The 17053-nt window shown below is 52.1% G+C and overlaps 1 protein-coding gene across 1 annotated transcript in view; it reads right to left on the minus strand.

Moving 5' to 3' along the window:
- Nucleotides 1-13890, minus strand: part of LOC144170511 (semaphorin-1A-like) — an 84074-nt gene extending 70184 nt beyond the window's left edge. The window contains exon 1 of the mRNA XM_077700355.1: nucleotides 13570-13890. The gene's annotated coding sequence lies outside the window, so the exon portion shown is untranslated. The remainder of the gene's footprint in view (nucleotides 1-13569) is intronic.
- Nucleotides 13891-17053: the final 3163 nt, after the last annotated feature.

A 17053-nucleotide genomic window follows, 5' to 3' on the forward strand; every position in this document is an offset into this window, starting at 1 on the left:
AATTCGGTTACGTTTACTGAAGTGAGATCGGAACGCTCTCCCCAACAGAGTTTCTGACGGCACTTTCCACAACGGAGCCACGGTGGCGCGGAGGTCGATGGACGGCAGAAGGCAACGGTAGCACAGTACCAGCGCGGCGGGAAAATCTTACAAGAGAACTGTTTTCACCTACAGTAACGAAGAAAGCGACGAACGCGACGGCAGAAGAACGAGTTGCCAGGCGAGTAAGGCGCCACGGCTAGACGCTCACACCACGTAAGTTGGTCGGCGGAAGGTGCGCACCAGGCTTTCTGACTTTCAAGCGATAATATGCTAGTGGCTGTTCAGATTCTGTCAGCGGTACGCGATGCTTTTCAGGAAGCGGCCCGACTACGTCCAAACGACTGGAACATCGTAGCCTTTAAGTTGACCACAGACGCACCAAGCCCTACGGACGGGACATCCACAAACGCGCAATCTGTTCCAGTCCACGCTCCCTCGGCGGAATAACGGCTAACCAAGGTCGCCAGCCTAGTTAGTGGCCTCGTAAGGGTGGAGCCAGCAGCAAACGATTTGTTTCGCCCTCACGAAGCTATACAGCGTTGCAAAAACACGACGGCGGTCTGATCAACTTGCAGCAAACGTGGAAGGGGTGGAGTGAGTGAGTGAGTGAAAGGGCGTTCTCGTAAGCTTGCACCATGTTTTTAGGGAGGTCGGCAAGTAGGGAAATCACGACGCTGCCTCTGACCAGTACGTGTACGACAAGCTGGCGAAATCAGGGCGTTCTCACATCGACGACGCAGCGTTGTCATACCTCATCGCCGACGTGGTCCGGTACCTCGGTGTGCGCTACCACGGGGCCACCCTGCAGAGATACTGCAGCGCACGAAGGTGCTGCACGAGAGCATTGGCCCAGCAAAGGGCGTTCCAAGACCCGCAGACACATCTACAGGATATAGCTACGGAAGTTGAACTAAAACGACGCGCCATTTTGCTTTATTTCAGTACGGACTCAAGCTTCTCGGCTACATGCCAGAAACATCAACAAAAGCCGCCATGCTGTTGCAAGTTCGCCCGCACAGTGCACAGATTATGCACCGCAAAAGGACACAAACCATGGCACTAGAAAAGAATATCCGCAAACCAAACGCAACAAAGAGCGGCGCAAGTGGGAGCACCAAAATCAACAAGACGCGCGAACCGCTTGCATGCAGTCCTACACGGGGAGGCCGATCGAGGCACGGGAAGCCAGTTCGTGGCGCTCCCAGAAAGCAAAGCTGGTGCACGCGAACCTGCCGAACGAACTTCTGGCCCCCGCCGTACACGATTAGCGGGTTTGGCGCCAGCAAAATTACCCTCTCGAGCAGCTTTCAAGCGTCGGTTACGGCTTACCGGGATAAACTAGAAGCACCCAATGAAGTACGAGCGGCCCCTTTGCTTGAGGGACAACCTTTTACTGAGCTGCCAAGACGGAATGTTGGAGAACAGCAACACTGTGTATATGGTCGAACTTTCCTCCGCACAGGTATCCCAAGGCGAAACACTGCGAGGGGAACGTGGTGCACGAAACCTAAACACGAGATTGTAAGTGTTAGCAAACTGCGCCGAGAAAAAGGTCGCTAGTAACAAGAACCCAAGGCAGCACGTGTCGCCACCATAGCTTTTTTTTTTTTTTCTTATCCGCAACGCCCGTGCCTTGGGTTACATTTCGGACAGCGGCGACACACATCCTGTCAAGGCAGAAGGAGGTTGCCCACGCGTTGCACGACGCGTGCCTGCACTGGTGAGGACGGCGGCCTTCAGACAAGCCCGGCTGAATGGAGCCACATTTGGCTGGCGACTCCCGCTTCCTCCGCACCAAGGCCCCTCCCTTCTGCTCCCGTGTCCCGCCAGGTCGATGGGGGCGACTGAGCACGAACGACAGCCTGCCGCAGTGCACGCGCGGGGGGCTGCTGCCATGCACTTCTCGTGGGGCATCTGTTCGCCCTTCTGCGCACTGCAGCTGGCGCGCAATTTAAAGCCCCGCCACCTGGCGGTCACCGCCACCTGGAGCGGACCCGAAGCTTTTCGCCGAGGCCGGCAACCTGTCCGCCCTTTCCCCTTCAGAGAGAGGGGGGCGCAGACGGAAGCGGCGGAAGGAGCGTCGGGGAGCAGAGCAAAGCGGGCCCTGCCTGCCCCGAGCATCTCGCACGGCCCCCCTTTATTCAAATCATGGCGCTCGTCTCGCACCCAAATTCGAAACTTCCCGCTTATTTTCGCCCAACGCCGAGACTGTAATCCAAACATGCCAGCCCAAGCGGGCAATCACGCCAAATAGATCGTCCCCATCCGCGTTAAGTCGCTCCTGAATATTCACTTTTCGCTGTCAACAAAATTACACAACGTCCACCAGCGACCAGCAGAGGCATGAAGACTTCCGGTCCGAGCTTTCCCCGAAGAACTGTGCAGTTTAGACGAAGGCCCTGACGGTAATTTGTTTTTTTTTTAAATCAGTGAGTGTGGGGCACGATTAGCAGATACTCTGCGGCGCTCACGCGTCCCACTGGCGTGTTCTAGGACCACGTCCAGAGAACGTCAACGAAACGTTTCCTTTAAATTGACTAAAGCCATCGCCAATACAGCATGCTTCATTAGTCCTTTTTTATGCTTACGTGATATTCCTGGCAGTAATTTCAGTGCAATATGTTTTAGAACAGTTCCTTTCGAGCATTCGTTCGAATTCGTTAACTACCTGTATTCAGTAACCGTCTGCACAAACGCATTTATTTGTACAACTGCAAGGCCACCGGCAACAGCACCGCAATTGACGAGTAGAAAGATGTCGCTCACTCCACTCCCCCCGCGGGCCGGGGTTGTTCAACTTGCCAAAGTGGCGCCAACGAACTTTCAATAGCGTCACGCCAGCACCGCCGAACTAGCTCGAGAGGCATCTCGGGCGTCGAGGTACCGAACACACAGCTGGAATGACGGTTCGAAGGCAGCCAGTGGTATTCGTAAAATTACACGCGGTCTTTCAAACGCAGCGTGCATTCAAAATTAACAAAGCGCTGCCGACAACTGTTGTGCAGTGACTCTTTGCTTCAAATGTGGTCAAGGCTTCATTTGGAGTGCCAAAAAACGTTGGTATGTGTCAAAATTGTCATCCGCGCTAGTAGCCTGTGAAATTTTGGAAGCCCACCATGTCACTCGTACAGGGTCGATCGCCGCAGGCTTACAAAGCGTTCTCAAATATTCCATTTATTCCAATGCGGGTATATGCCACTCTGCAGGTGCGCAACAATTCTCTACGCTTCGCGTGAAAAACTGTACGATACGCAAGCACTCCTTGTGACGTAGTGCGAAAAACCATTAGTGTTGCAACTGCCGAACGGATGTGGCGGATGGGCGCCTTCCCCCGTGTTCCGCCGCTCTCGCTCACCTTCGGCACAGAACCGTCATCAGCGACCACGCCTCACTGCTGCTTTCAGGCATACGTGGTGCACCGACCACCGCCACCGGTGTAATTCGAGAAGTCGTGAGGGAAGTAGCGCGCTCATTCTGAGCACAGTCACGACGCTGTGTGTACAGGGGCGCCATCATCTCATATTCGGCTAGAACGGACAGCGTCCAGTGCACGCTGGTCATGTTGTTGCGAGAAAGGAAGGCCTGCCGCCAGCGGGGGAAAAAGTCCACAAGGAGGTTGTCCTGAAGACGGATCTCTTTCATGTAGACCTCAACTGCCCGTACTAGGCCGCTCTTCGTGCATAAATGATTACGTCGCAGTCGCTGTCGTGCGACAGTGATGTGGGGCCAACGTAAGCAGCATGCTGTCGTGGTAAGCAGAAGTGAATGTACGAAAGGGAGGAAATTTGGGGCAGGGCCAGGGAGGCGTTGGGATCGGCAGTGATGAGGTGCACGTGACGGCGGAGACTTCGGGGGGCGTTCTGTACCCTTCTCATCATCTCCCTTTTCCTTTTAGGTGCGGAGTGCCTTAGGACCGCACAATGTCCGTCCGCGTCCATGCGCATAGCATTTGCAATCGCAAAAAATCATACAGGCACCGTCAGGATTCGAGCCTGTGTCTGGTAGACCAGATAGAGTTACTGTGATTCGTCTTAACCATTGGGCTACGACCATGATTCAGCACCCGCGAGTCAAACGGCTTACTCCCTCGCCCGTAACGGTTCGGAGTACCTTAGGACCTCCCAATGTCCGTCCGCGTCTATCCGTGCGCACACCACCATCAGGCGAAAATAAAGCGAAATTCGATTTGAGACGTGAGTTGCAGTTTCATTTAGGGAATAATCAAGGTGCAACTGGCTGCTCAAATCGAATGACGGTCGGGGCGCAGATCGGATGTCACTCGGGGCGCAACTTGGATGTCATTTCGAGTCCCCGTACTCCGCACCCTCGCCATCAACCACGGAGTGGAGATGCTGCCATTTTTCTTCGTCTTTCTGTTACTACGACCGAGAGCTTGCCCACTGAGGCTTGCATAAACGGCATCAGCGTAAACGTGTTTTGCTGTTTGTGTAATTAGCGTGCTCATACATATCACCCATTGAAGCCTCGGTAAGAGTGCCTAACCCACGTCCCTGAGCCTAAGGTCACAATGCGTTCGCGAGGTGTACCTATAACCTACAAAGGCTACTATAACCGAAATGATTTTAGAACGGATTGGGAGCTTGTTTTTCACCGGTGTGTATCCCTGCCCCTTTTGCTAGCCGGAATTGTTAATGTCTTCGCCGAATTCCAGGCTACCCGTTTCACATTATCTATTAAGCACAACGATTTGTAAATAGTTCATGTATATATGCTTCTCGACATTTGAATTAAAGACCACGGAAGAACAAAAAAACGCCGCGCGTCTGGTAGGGTTGCGATCGTGTCGCATTCCAGATGTCCCTCGGATTAAATCCCACCCGGAACCGAGTTTTCATTTTCTGAAATGAACGAACTAGCCCAGAAAGTGCTTCACTGACCATGAACCGAATTTACTTAATTTTCTTTTCAGCTACTCCACTTCGCTCGCAGGAGCTTTCCCGAGAAATTCCGCGTCAATCCAAGCAGTCTCTCGTGTTTTTTTTTTTTTTTGTTCTGTGAGCTATCGGCCACTCTATGTGCCAAAGTGTTTGATTTACGCCAGATTTTCTACTATAGTTAACGTTTTCGCATTGCTAATTGTAGCAATAACGAACGGCTGGTCAAGAGAAGTCATGCTACGCTGACTGCACGCAGTTCCCGTATCTGCGGGCTCCGCCTGAGTCACGCATTGATTTCGGGCAGATTTGAAATCACATTTAAAGATAAATTAAGATTACGCCATCGCTTCCTATCCCCTATCACGCACCGAAATCGCCTTGTGGCAAACTTTGGTGTGCGTATACAAAAACGGAGTCAGTAAGTATGTTAACGACATGCCCTGCAGGAACCTAAAATCTGGCTTTGGGCGCAGGGCACCGGGTTGGCTTCAAAGGGTGACCCTTAGGTTTATGTTTACATTTGACCAGAATTGGGCCTGTGCAAGAGCCCACCTGAACGTTCAAAGGAGAAAATCGGGCGGCCAGTATTTGGACTACCGAAAGAGCGCGCTGCGCTTTCGAGCCGCTCTGCAGCCACAAGAGCCCCACTCAGATGGCGCCTTGTCCTTGTCAATCTTGTTTGATGAGCCGTTTTCTGGTCGAGGAAAAGGCGTGCGACAGCGCCCCCCACGCCCCAATTCTCCGTCAACTAGGTCGACTCGGACTCCCAGAAACGCTGCTGCGGACAGTACGCCGAGTGTACGAAGACAACACGGTCACAGCGTCCTTTGATCATGCCTCTCGTCAGGCCCAGTCAGAGCGTGTCTGCGTCACTAAAGGACGCTCACTCTACCCCCCGCTTTGTGCGTCTTGCCTCCGTCCGGCCTATATTTGCGCCCGAAGTACAGCAACACTCTGGCAGAAAAAAACACTATCCTGTCTCCTTCCTGGGCTTGCGTTTGCCTGGTGTCGGCGAGAACCACCAGCTCCGCAGGACATCCGCTACAGCTCTGTGGCCTCCGTTTGGGCGCCAAGAAATCTGCGACGTCGCACTCGGTGGTGGGGAAACCGGAAACTGTGCTTCAAATCTGAGCAATTTTTTTTTTTTTTTTTTTTTTTTGCTGGCGATGATCGCATTCGCCGCCGAAGCCGGCGCTGCTGCCATCGTTTCCTGCTGGTGCGCGACACGTGGAAGCTGGTACGCGTGCCAGCTCTCTCGCAACGAACACTTGGGAGTGGCTCGAAATGTCATACGCGTGTAGCCAACGAAGCGGTGTTCGTCCTTCGAGGCGCGGAAGACATCGAGCCAGCTGGCGCAACCCCCCCAATCATGCAACGGCGGGGGTCTTCGCAACCGCAAGAGGCGCACCATGTACGCGTTTCTGAAAAACAAACAAAAAACAAACAAAAAAAAATAAGAGGGGGGGGGGGGGGGGGGGAGATATGGCTTCTTTCGTGCGCCCGTCAGGGCCGAGCTAGGCCGCCAGTGCAGGATGGACGGACAACACGCGTCGTCGGGTGCGTGAAGAAGATGAAGCGATGTGACGGCGTGGCCCCGCGGGAAAAAGCGATCCACGCGCAGCTCCAGGCTTCGATCGGTGCCATGGAAGCAGCGTCGGGAGCCCGCTGCTCGTGCAGGCCCGTTTGTTCTTCAGCAAACTTTCATCGTGGATACAATGCGCGTGTCTCTGGTGGGGGTAGCGACCCCATCGAATCTCGGATATCCCGACATCGGAAGCGGCAATGGTCAGACCCAGTCTCTGCTGGCAGCAGTTGGCTTAGGAGACGCCCAGCGAGGGGCGGAAATGCGTGCGACATTGCGTACAAAGATCCACCTGGAACATTCGAGTGCTATATATTGGGACCCCGAGACATCAGCTACTCATGTTACGGGTGTCCTGTGTCATTCTTTTTTTCTTTTTTTCGGCGTGCCTTATGTCCTCGTTTGCAGGTGCCGCTGCTATTTCTGCCGATTTTTCTTCTTTTTGACTAGCATGCCCATAAATAAGCAATTCACTGTTCGAAGCAACGAAGGCAAGGCAAGACACAGAGGAACGAAGCTGAGTCCGCCACGCTCTGTTTCCCGTCTTGTCTTTGACTTCGAGCAGTGACATCTTCAATTATGAGCCTCTCGCAACTCTCCCAGACGCGTCTGATTTTTCGCACGCCCAGCAGACACAAAAGGTAGAGCCTAATATGATCATTACCATCGTTCAAGGAGATTTGCTTGTTCGCTAGATGCTAGCGCCACCGCTACGCGAGCGGCTGCTATGGAAGACTGACTTCTGCGTTCGCAGCTTCGCTAGTGCACGTGTACTTTTTCTCTTCACTGCCACGTGTTCCCTGGCTGCTCTCTCAGCGGATTGAAACCGAGGTATTCTGAGACCATACATCAACTTTTTTTTTAACACTGCACTCACGGTTAAGAGGAGTCGTTACACGAGATTCCAAGTTCAATACCCGCGGAACATCGAAACTTAATGAACGTCTGCTTCCTCTTACTGCGAAAGCAAAATCGATACGCAGCAGGGAGACCCAGCTGAGGAGCGACACAAGTCATTAATTCGTATCAGTTCAACTACATGTCTCTTCTGCGGCCAACAACGCCCCCCGTGTCCAGATTTGGTTACGACGCAGCCTTGTTCGGTCGAGGGAGGAATATGCCACATCGTTTGCAGGATGTCGCGTAACATCCATTCGCTGGCAATTTTGAACGTGCCGCGTTATCTGCAGTCGGGCCAAGTTTTCTGAGCGGCATGCATTGCAGGGAACCAGATTTAATAAAAGCGCAGCGTCATACTCATACCATTTAGGTTCGTAGATCGCTTGGAAACGTGGTGAGAATGTACGCAGTTCGACGTGCACGATAGCAGTGCTGGCACCTTTTTTCTCCGCGGGGGTGGTGAAGGGAACATTTTAGGGTTCAAGCGGATGTGTGGTTCTTGCGGAGGCTACTGGGAAACGGCGCGCTCTTCAAATTTCCGACAAGGACTCGGAATTCAAGCCGCCTCCTTCGCCGCGGCGATGCACCGCGCCCTCACAAGCATTGCGCTCTTGCACTCAGCTTTAATTCAGCAGGAAAACAGTCGAAGGGAGGTCTACAAACTAAATTGATGGTAATAGATTTATCTCTTTTTTTATGCACGTCCAAACCTGGTACATTCTAATTAATGGCCCAGCGGAGAGCAACCGTGGCGCAGCGTCGTTCCTTCATTTTCCCACCATTTCGTCGAAAAAAAAAAAAAAGACAGCTATGTTGTGGCAACAAAAATAATTGGTTTGCACCGTTGCATAGAGCTCCCGAAGTATTTTCCAGAAATTATCGGCGGATGGCAGGCGATACATCTAACCAATAACCGTACAGTCCCAAGGTGTCGCAGAACGTGTTCGTGGTGATCGGAGGTAAAAACTGAAGCACCGATTGGTAACCTGCGTACAAACCGTACTTTGTTGTATCAACGCAGAGATTTTCTGACGTTATTATCATACAGAGCTCCGCTATCAGATCAACTAAAAAATATTCACGCACCTCCACGAAGTGAATCACGACGAGTGGGCGAAGCACTGGGGATCGTCCTTACCGTAAATCACCCATGAGAGTGCTGCTGCTGCTAAAACGATTTCCAATCCAATCCAATCCATTTTAATTTAGAAATCTAATCCAATCCAATGCTCCTCGCGCATGCGCAGCACGGCTCCCCAGGAGCGCTCTCTCTCTAACCTTTCTTGTTAACCTTTTGTGATTTTTTTGTTCACAGATGTTTCGATTTACACAGTGCTGTGCGTCTTTCTTTCTCTCTATCTCTCTAACCATTTGCGAACCTTTTATTCACAGATGTTTTGATTTACACGGTGCTGTGCCGTGCATGAGCACGGTCGCCGGACAAGCCTCGGTTTTAAGGTGCTTCGCCCCTAAAAAGACACGCCCCCACTGTATGTGCCAAGTCTAGTGTGGTACACTGTACCGACAAGTACATCGTAGCCTACAAGTACAAGTACAACGGCGCGGCGAAATTTCGGGGAGTGCACCAAAGTTTTATAAAAGCTATTGGTACAGAATAATTTTGCGCAAGTATTCTGCATCGGAAATTCCTTTGCCGGGGGTGATTAGGACACACTGATTAGGCCCCTTGTCCAACCTCAGAGTCATCTGTGGAACACTCCCAGAACGATTACTGCGACGGATCGCGGGACCATTCAGGCGTAGCGCTGAGTCAACCAGCAGACTCATCCGTACTGTTGTCCCGTGCATCTTATACCGGGTGACGTGGGGGCCATAAGACAAAGGACAAACAGGTAGGTGTGCAAACACGTGAGCATAGAAGCGCTATACATTTCGCCACGATGTCGGTTCGAACGCATCGAGGCTGTTTTGTCCGTACACAAGAATAATGCGAGAGGTAATAATGGAAACTGTTGACATGATGGCAGGATATGATAAAGTGTGCTCTGCGACACACTTGCTAAACTTGCGGATTAGCTTTCGGGTTCGTCGTTTCAGTACTTGTATTTCATTTTTCTCAATACAACACGTGACGCGCAACTCGACCTTTACCCGACCTTTCCGTACGCTCCAGAGGCGATTTTAGCGCCTTCCTATTGCGACGCAGTGGTGCCCGTCGTGCCCGCGCTGTTTGCTCAAGACGAGATGGATCGCCCGCCCACCTTCACATTCTACTACTACCGCTAATTCACTGTATGACATTACTTGTAGCCGTTTCACATTTCCTCAGCCCACCGCTAGGCTTAGCCTGAACAGGTCCTCGACCACTTCTCGCAGGTCATCCGCGGACTCGCTCAGCAAGCCGATCACGTCTGCTTGCAGCGACACCGCAACCCTAACGCATTCAGGCTGCCTTATACACGCGTCCATTACTATGCGAGCGGCAACTTCGGAGCCGTCGGACTCAGGTGTCCGTCCTTAGAGGAAACTTTCGTGGGAGAGAGAACGTTTAGTCGGCTGTAGAAGTAGAAGTGGACCCTTATTGCATCCAGGAAGCCATGTGCCGACTGCGCCGTCGTAGCCCCGGTTACCAGGAGTGTTTGGTCCTCCAGGCGACCTCTGACCAACAGTACCTCCTTCAGGGGTGGTTGGTAGGCCAGGTTTCCTTTGAACTATCACACAGCGTACGAACCACGCCTCTTCAAGAGCCTCCACTATCGTTGTCCCTGATCTAAAACAAAACATCCATGGCCCCCGCCGCTGTCGCGTATTGGCGAAAAGCGAAAACGGCCTGCGGGATATCGCAGGCCTCCCACGGGGTCATAACTCAGTGGCATGTCCACGCTTCTATTTACGCCCGACGGGCAGTCGCACTGGGAGAGCGAGTGCGATCTCTGCGTGGGTACGGGCTGCGCTTGCGAACGGTCAAACGCCCGCCCTCTATACGCCTCTCGGGCGCAGTCTCTTAAAAGAAAGCACCAAGGGGGAAGAGGCTAGCCTTGGCTTAAAAAGAATCGCCGCTGAGTGGCTCTGACTCTACCTTCGGAAGCTTTGGAGCCCGGGGTTCTATCCAGACTACTAGCTAAAAGGCGAAAGCATTCTATTCACTTCATACCCAAAGCTATCATTGGGCTACTGGGTGTTACTGTACGTATGCTTAAAAATGAGAGAAAGTTTTGCTGCAAAATGTGAACCAATGGACAAGAACAAAGTATCTTCGATTACTTCTCTGATGCGATAGGACCTCTCCTGGTCCCCCTCTACAAACTTCACCTGCTACGCCGCTTTTCTGCGCACCTCCCATTGACGCTGCGCTTAACAGCCCTGTCATGGATAAAAGTGATCTCGGAATTTTTACAGGTCCCGAGGCATTCAGTGGGCAATTTTGCAAGTCTTTCTGGGGGGATCTACAATATATAGCTCCCCACTGTCAGTTGCGCTTCGTTCACTGGCCTTCCTACTTCGCATTCCATTGCATCCAGAATGTCCTTTTAAGTATTGTTACAAATAAGCTCACATCTATTATCCTCAGCACATCATTGCCCTGCTTTGCTATGTTCCGTTCCTGGTTATATACGCCACGTTTCTGTTTGAGACTTCCCCTTTAACGTTTCCCATGTCATTTTAAAGGATCCTGTGGCATTTGCTCTCCATCTATTGATGGACAGAAATAAAAAAAATGAAGGAAGCTCACACTAACGCATGAGGCTTGAATGTAGCGAAGCTGCACGCAACCTTCATGACCATCACGAAGGTGGTAGTGATTGCAGCCGATTGACTTCTTCGCTGCCGCAACGACCTTTACTGCATAATTGTTGCTGCATACGTGTGAGCTCCTTTCATTTTTTTGGAAGTGTTAATCATTGGACACTAACTTGGAGGGGCTTACACTAAAACGTGTCTCTCTCGTTCCGAGCAAGTGTGGCCAGGATTACGGAGAACGCTGGAGGAGGAGGAGGAATAAACTTTATTTTTATAATAGCTATGGAGTCATGACAATGGGGGTGTCTTCTCAGTCCAGAAGTCCCTGGGCGGTCGCTGCCAGGTGGGCCCTTTCAACCAGCCGAAGCTGATCGCCGGGGTCCGGGCTGGCTAGCATGCCTTCCCACTGATCATGGGTTGGGGAGGGGATGAGGGGAGGGGGGGGGGGGGTAGTGTGTGGGAGCACGCCCAGCTCATACGGTAGAGTGTGCAGGGTTGGGGACAGTACTAAAGCTTGACTTTGGCCTAGTTGGGTACACATGACACCTTAGGAAACAGCGCGAAAAACTTGGACAGAGATAGGGCAAACACAGCGTTCGTGTCTGAGACACAGACACAGCGCTCGTGTCCTCTCTCTGTCCAAGTGTTTCGCGCTGTTTCCTAAGGTGTCTTGGGGACAGTACTGGTGGCGAAGTAAGAGAAACGTTGGAGCTCTTTTTTTTTTTTTTTCCTTTGGGCCAACCTCCCCAAGTGGCGTGCTTGGCTTGACAAACGTGCGCCGGGGACGCTGGGACGTCGAGGCGATGCACTGCACGCACCCTCGAGCGCTCGGCATTTTTTTGTTTTTTTCTAACTGCCGGGCGGTCGCCGCAACCTTGGCTAATCTCCCTAAGTGGGTATGCTTGGCTTGACAAACATGCGCAGGGGACGCTGGGCGGTCGTAGCGAGGCACGCACACACGAGCGCTAGGCATTTTCTTCGTTTAGCTAACTGCCGGGCCACCGCGAGGCCCGCGATCACGTGCGCGCTCTCGGAAATTTCTTGGTATTTTTAACTGCGGACACGAAAAATTACGATTTGCCAAACAGCTTCGCTGTTAAAAGGACCAGTTCGACTCGTTTTAACACGAAGATTGGGCGGGTTCCTAGACGTTCATGCTTAGGCTCGGTACTGACCAGGGAAGGGCCCCTTTCCCAGCTACGCGATCGCTGCCCAATATTTCGCACGCCAGCTCGATCCTCGCGCGTTATGCAGAGTGACAAGGTTTGTGCTGACAGGTCGCAGTATTCATCTCTATATCAATGACATAGAACTTAACGGAGGCGATGTATGCAGCGAAAAACTGTAGCCGTGTTTTTAGTGATTGTGCGAGAGATCCTTTACGCCAGCATAATAATACTGCCACTAAGGAAGGAGGCTTTCTACAAGTTGACAGTAAACTTACTTACACACCAAAAGCTTTCAATTAAATGTTTTTTTTTTTAATTGTAGCTGCAGTTATTTTTGCAAACGAACGGAACAGCACATCAAGGGTGACGCGCCGCAGCAGAGAAGCCGACCTGCGAGGCTGTGTGACAGGCAGCGTGCGGGGTGTGACAGGCAGGCTCACGCGAGCATCTCGCAAGGAGGGCCAAGGCGGCCCTGCTGCAAGCATCCCCAGCGAATGGGTGTGGCAGGCGCGCCCCAAGGGAACGAGGCGAATAGCCACAGAGGACAGAAATCGGGGCAAGACGCTTTATTCTGACCGTTGAAAGGTCACTAAGGGTCGACGGCAACGGTCAGACCTGTTTCCGTCCGTTTTCACTAATGGGCACGCACGCTAACAAGCTCATTACGAAGTGTACGCCAATAAACAAACGAACACATGCCGCGGCCCAGTCCGATTCCATCCTTCGTTAAGAATCAGCCGACGCAAATTCATAATGAACCAATTAGCTCTGACGTCTTATTTCGCAATGCTGGTACGTCGCATTCACGACGGTGACTGAGGCCGCGCACTAATCAGCGATTCGCCTCTGAAGCTAATAAGCGACTGGAATACGAGCGCCGGTGCGGCAATCGGCGGCACTGGTAGCTGCTGCCTCCGCGGCTGTCAAAGGATGCGGCATCCAAGCGCTTCAACGGGCGACCGACCGGACGTCGAAACAAACGAGACATCACGGCTGGACGCCTGTTTCTCGTTGTGGGAGCACGAGAGGGCAAGGGAGCGAGGCGTCTGTCGTGTCCCCGAGAGGCCCTCGCCCCCTCCCAACGACAGCGGCGTTGGGCTATTCCGGCAACGACGCGCGCTATCGGATCAACGCTTGCGCTGCTCTGGCAGCAGCCGACAAAACACTGGCACGGGCATCGGAGCTCGCCAGTGCGCGAACGGCCCAGCCAATCTGGCCGAGCAAGGCTCGTTTGACAGGCCGCTGGCGAGCGGTTTAGTGAAGCTGTTAGGCTTACCTTGAAGCGAACTCAAGGGGGGCCTCGCGAGGGCGTTGCTGAACTCAGCCTAGCACGCAGAAGCGGCACAGTACACTCGGGCTGGCCGCGTATAAATCCAACAGGCACACGGGGTTCACGCACCGGGTTGCACAGCACACATAGCACGATCTCTAGCGACGTCAAGTGTGGTGGACCAATAGCCCTGTCTGTTTATCCAGAAGCCAACGCCATCGCGACAGCGCCGATACCCGCCCGCGGCACAACGAATGTAGCACACGCAACGGCGCGCTGCCAAACTTGCTCGCCGCCAGCCACCCCTGCGCTCCTCTGCCTCCTCTCGCTGAGAAAGGCGCCATTGGTCCAACGAGGAGGTCACGTGACGGGTGCCGCGCGCGTGCGCGCCGGAAGCGGGAGAGGTGGAAGGGAAGAAGAAGCGTACGCGCGAGAGCGAGCAGACGAAAAATGGCGACCTTCTGGTGGTTGAAGGAAGGCAGCGCTTTTATTTTCGGCCGAGTCGGAAGCCTGCTGGAGTGGCGCAATAATTAGCGAAGACGTTCGTGTCAGAGGGCTTAATTGCTTTTGTCATTCGGATGTGCACTCGCGCTGCGGCCGCTTCGATCGCTTTTCACGAGCGGGCAGCACAAGCGGGGGGGTCAGGGAGGTCAGTGGGCTCTCTCGTCTCCGCTCGCTCGATCGATTGGGCCGCCGCCGGATTAGTCGCGAGGAATCCGCGCGAACAACAGAACATCGGCGCTGCTCGCACGAGCAGCGCCACCGGTCAGCCATCCAGTTCGCTAAACTTCGCCAGGCGTGGAATTCCATATGTCTCCGCCGCATGGCCACGGCGGAGATCACTGGCGGCACCCGTTCAATGCTCTTCCTTCTCCCTTTATTGGGATGGAAGAGACTGATGCGCGCGCTCTGTCGCTCAAGCTTTCGCACCTCCGATAACGTGGGAACGAGGAAAAGTACCGGATGGATGAGATAGATAGGGTGGCGCTGAACTCGCAACGAAGTTTATTGAAAGGCAAACACATACATAAATCACCAACACCCACATTGCCTCACACCGACGAAGTCACACTGAACGCGTATACAAAACAGCGCACATAGCCTACAATGCGTGGCAACCGATTATAAGTTACGGAGCGATTCAAAAATGAAAATTCACCTCATGCAGGGCTATCGCGGACGCACTTACGCGTACAACTTCTTTTTTTCTTTGTGGTAAGTCTCAATGGCCTATAGCCTGAGCTGATTGCCGTGCAAGGGAAAAACTGATGTATATTTGTATATTACAGCGCACCGGTGTTCTGAAGAAAGACGTGTGCGATGAGTACAAATTGCCTTCTGACGAACGTCTGTGTTCTGCCAATGAGGTATTTAAACAATGACCCACTTTACCAATGTAAACATGACCGCAAAAAAAATGTGAGTTGATTAACAGCCCAATTTCACAAGGCAAGAACGGGCCAAGGCAGTTGGCCGTGGCCTGGGCTTACGGCCCCGCGAACACAATCTTGCGAACTCATCCCTAGCGATTCTCGCCACTGGGCGAAGAACATCAGTAGTATCCGAAGTATATTGCATCCCTAGTCAGGAAACAACAACAAAAAGGTTTAGCTTGCATTATTGGTGCAAGGCTAGAGAAAACAGCGGATTGGGGGGTCGAACTAGCTTCTTCCGGTTTCGCCAAGTTTTGCTGTGCTTTGCTAAGTTTTGTTAGGTTTTTCGATGTTCTTGCTAGGCTAGGGGTGAGGCAAAGTTACAGCCGGATTTTACAACGCCGTTCCCGTCGGTCCCCCACACTGACCCCACGGGGGACGAAGCTTGGTCGACCCCAGCTCCGCAGTTTCTCCAGCGTTGTACCCCTAGTGCACGCTGCGTCTTTTTTATTGCGTTTTAGTAGCCCAAGGAAGGCATACAGCTTTAAAATGGTATAGTAAGGGGTGCGCATACGCATATGCCCCTTGTGCTCACACCTGAGCAGGCGCGAAAGTCGGCTCCACTGTTATAATACCCTATCTGCGGTGGTGCACCCTTTACAGGTCGCCCAGTTTTCTTTCTTGCTTTTTTTTGTCAACGCCACCGGACCAAGCTCAATCTCAGCTGTTAAACAAAACGAAAATGGTAGGAGGGTTTAGTTTCCGTCTCGGGAGTGAGGTGAGGGGCAATTTACTATGGGTGTCCGCATCAATGAAACAGTTGCATTTCTATTTAATTTCTGCAGCTGCGAACCGGGAAAGAGGAATCGCCTCTGCGTCCGTAAGCGTTTCTTTAAAAAGGCCACGGTGCACTCAGACGGGGACACAGAGGAGAAAAGCAGCACACAGCGCTGACTATACAACTGAACCTTGTTTACAAAAAGGATCACATAAATGCACTGTTACCGCCAATGGGATAGCTTGTAAAGCCAAACACAAACGAGATCAGCCACTTAATCATTTGGCCCTCCGCCCGTCACACATAAACCGTTAAGATAAGATACCGTTTTTCGAGTGCGCGACAGAAGGCATGTTCACGCAATTGTTTTTATGACGATCGATTTCAATAGCCTCGATTCATTCACACTTACGTAAGCTTAAACTTATCTTTCGTAATGACTGCGCCCTCCCGCGAGAATGGGGGCACTATCTCTACAGCGGAAATAAGCACTTCTTTCAACAAGGTGCTATTCCGATAGGTACATGGGCAGGTGCAGGTGGTGCAGCATCGCAGCCGTCACTCTACAACACATGTCCCAATAAACCACAGGCCCCTGAACAAGACATGCGTATAAGAAGTAATGACCGTTACCGTTAAGGGGTTGCTTAGCTCTCTTCCCTGGATTCAAATACAAACTGCCGCCATTCAACTGGTAGAGGATGCCTCCAGGAAAAACTGGCTTCATAAAGTCTATTATATATATTGAGAGGGCCTTGACAGACGGGTGCAGGAAGACGTTTATTTGGAAGCGTTGCAGCCGTCGCGGACTCGGAACCAGCCTCCGATGACGATGATCTTCACAAGAAGAGGATGGGCGGAATAATGCTGAGGATGATAATGAGAGGAAGAAGATGAAGCGTAGGGTGGCGCCCGCAATGTGAGAGCCGTACACTGCAAATAGGACGCGATGCTCAGAACGTGCTCATATATATATATATATATATATATATATATATATATATATATATATATATATATATATATATATATAGCGAATCAGAATAGGAAATGAGGGGCTTGTTGAAATAAGACAGAAATAAGAGTTGGCAGTCAAGAAAACCTCGGAAAGCAAAGGGGAGGTTGTGGTAGGTCAATGAAACAGATAAAGAATTTGGAAAGAAAGAAAGAAAGAAAGAAAGTGGAGAAAAAATGCCCGCAAGGTGGGATCCGAACCCACGACCTCCATAATACGCACCAGACCGGTATCGCACCAGACCGGTATTCTGGAGGTCGTTGGTTCGGATCCCACCTGGCGGGTATTTCTTCTCCACTTTCTTTTTTCTTTCTTTCCAAATTC

This window comes from Haemaphysalis longicornis, unplaced genomic scaffold (genome assembly GCF_048455015.1).
Source record: "Haemaphysalis longicornis isolate Haplotype H1 unplaced genomic scaffold, Haemaphysalis longicornis Haplotype H1 scaffold_2, whole genome shotgun sequence".
In the NCBI taxonomy this organism is placed as follows: Eukaryota; Metazoa; Arthropoda; class Arachnida; order Ixodida; family Ixodidae; genus Haemaphysalis; species Haemaphysalis longicornis.